The sequence below is a fragment of the Alexandromys fortis genome, unplaced genomic scaffold (genome assembly GCF_014885135.2).
Source record: "Alexandromys fortis isolate MF-2015 unplaced genomic scaffold, M_Fortis_MF-2015_v1.1 scaffold_171, whole genome shotgun sequence".
NCBI lineage: Eukaryota > Metazoa > Chordata > Mammalia > Rodentia > Cricetidae > Alexandromys > Alexandromys fortis.
Window position 1 is genome coordinate 3,686,203 of NW_026068066.1, and position 3,173 is coordinate 3,689,375.

The following is a 3,173-nucleotide window of genomic DNA, read 5'->3' on the forward strand; positions in this document are numbered from 1 at the left end:
TAAGCGAATGCAGACAGATTGTCAAAATATAGACAGCTTTAGTGGAGGAATAGACTTACAGAACTACCATTCCTGCAGAGACCAGGAAAGCAGAAGCTAGTGCTGGGAGCATGCTCACCAAATTTATAGGCAAACTTTAGCCTGAGGCGAACACGCCCCCTAAGGGGTGGGACTTATCCCTACAGATGGCCACCAATAGACGACACTGACATAGTTGTGCAGAGATGTAGTGGAACACAGGTCCCAAAAAGCCCTTACAATCAGACTGCTAACAAAACTGTCAGGATAATTCAAGGAGAAAAACCAATAATCTTAAAAAAAAAAAAAACCAAAATGGTGCCAGAACAACTGGATATCCAAGTACAAAAGATTGAATTTGGATTCCTACACAAAAATCAATTTCAATTGAGACCATAGACTTTAATAGATCAACCAAAACAACAACAAAACCTTAGTAGACAGTACAGCAGATGCTTCATAACCGCATACTGGGCAGTGATGAGTGCCTCAGACACAGCACCAACGGCAGGCCACAATACAGAACATTGGTAGATTGGACTTGATTAAATTGTCAGATTGTGCTGGTCATTGTAGCACATTCCTGTATTCCCAGCAGCTGGCAGACTGAGCCACATTGCCAGGCCCTGTCTCAAAACACCAACCCAAATGAAAATATCCAAACGTGTGCACTTCAAAAAACATCTCACAATAAAGAAGACCTCTTTCAATTCAGGAATAAAATAAAGCAAAAGCTTTGAACAAATATTTCTCCAAAAGCATGCAGAATGGTCAGGAAGCTTTTGATAAGATCCTCAGTAGGCACTATTGAGTGACTGTTAAAATAGTTTTAACAGTGAATGTTAAAACCAGGATGATCACTCCTGGAATTTCTCTGAAAGAGAAGACAATAACTATTGGAGAGGCTGTCTGCACTCTTGGAGAGGCTGTCTGCATAATTGACACCCTCATAATTGGTGGAAGAAAAAAATACCGTTTCTGGAAAACAGTGTAACAACTTTTCAAAATGTTAAAATAGAGCTGTTGATTAGTCCAACAATTTTAGGTATCAGGACAGAACTGTCCAAGAATGTTCATAAACAGCATTGTTAATGGCCTTAGAGTGAGAACAACCCAGATTTATGTCAACCGTGAATGGATAACTATCTGTATACTGCAAAATATTATTTGGTCATAAAAAGAAGCAAAATATTGGTATGTAATGCAACACAAATTCAAGAATTTGCTGTGTGGAAGAAGCCAGGCACAAAAGACTACATATTCTAGATTTTGCTTACATTAAGTATCAGGAGTAGGCAAATTGAAAAGAGTTGCTTTGTTGTGGGTGGGAATGGGCAATGACTGAAGATGGAAACACATACTTTTTGGGTGGTAGACATGTCTTACAATTAATTTACAAGGGTTATTGTACAGCACTACATGTAAAAACACATCAGCTGCCCAGCATTGAAGTATATGTTTAAATGTGTAAATTCTGTCTCAATATAAAAAAAATGCCTGAAGTAAATGCAAAAGGCGAAGTTATCAATTCTTACAAGCTGGATTGTAGGATTTTGTAATAGATTATCTGATTTCTATTTGTTTGTTTCAGAGAAGGCTCCACATTGTAGCCCTGCCTGTCCTGGAACTCACCACTTAGCTTGAGTTACCCTCAATATCATGGTCCTCTTGCCTCTTTTGGAATGTTGAGATTATAACCTCAACTACTACACGTGTGTGTGTGTGTGTGTGTGTGTGTGTGTATCTCCATTAAAAAATTCTGTGCATGATGGTGCATGCCTCTAAACCCAGTACTCAGGAGGCAGAGCCAGGTGGATCTCTGGGTTTGAAGCCAGCCTTGTGTACAGAGAAAATTCCAGGACAGCCAGGGCTACACAGAGAAATCCTGTCTCCAAAACAAAACAAGACAGACAAAATGCCCCTCAGACACCACAAACTCCTGTGCTCCAGTTATGTGTAGCTGGGCATGATGGCACATGCTTTTATTCCCAACACTTGGGAGGCAGAAGCAGGTGGATCTTTTGAGTTTGAGACCAACCTCATCTACAGAGCAATTTCCAGGACATCCAGAGAAACCCTGTCTTGAAAGAAAACAAAGAAAACAAAACAAAAACTCCAAACAAAAAACTCTTGGATAGCACAAATTCCTGGCCCCAGTTACCAATTTAAGAATGTTTAGGTAGGCATGGTGGTACACCTTTAACCCCAGTACTTGGGAGGCAGAGGTGTGTGGATCTCTGAGTTCTAGGTCAGCCAGGGCTATGTAAACAGACCCTGCCCTGTCTCAAAAAAAGTATAAATTTCAAGTCTTTTCATTAGACTCACCTTTAGATATCCCCAGTGTCCCCGTCTCTAAAGGAAATGACTAGGTTTTACTTAGAGCACTCATAGCAAACACAGCAGTTACTTAGTTGGTGCCTGCTTCTTAAACTTGATACAGGGAAACCAGAGAAAAAATGCAGTGCAGAGAGCAAATGAAACCCAAAAGCAAACCAATCCTCTCAAAGAGAAGAGAAAGCCTGCAGCAATTATGTACAGTGAGCATTCACGAACTGGAAAATGATAGGAGATTGGCTAATAACAAAAGAACAAGATGTTGAAAAGAGACAGGTAATAAGATTAGGGGCTCAGTCATGAGGTGTGGGGTCCAAATGATGGCTTAGGAGAAGATGGAAAGGAGAAACAGAATGGGAGAGAGCACATGAAAGAAATGACAAGGCTTTTGTTTCACAGCAAAGTAGAACATAATAATTACATAATTTGTGTAAGGCATGCCTAGAGCAATGACTGCTCAGACTCATCATGCACATCTTAACGAAACTGCAGAAAATGACCAGAGGAACATTCTAAAAGTGAGCACAGGATTGGAACAGAATTTATAAAAGGATTACCAGTTTGTTTTTGTATTTTGAGAAGTCAATAAAATGCCTTCAGAATTCTGAAAGGAAAGCAAGAGCATAGAGCAAAGATATTTTTACATATCCAAACTCTAGCAAACAGGAGTGTTATTTATAGCCGCCCAATAACTTTAAAGTTCTTGTTTAATAGTCAAGAAACTTTTGACACGATCCCTGCCTTACTAGAGCTCAGTCTGGAATTCCATACACAGCATCTATTGCCGCAAAGATGGTAGACATTGTCTTAGCAAGACCTTC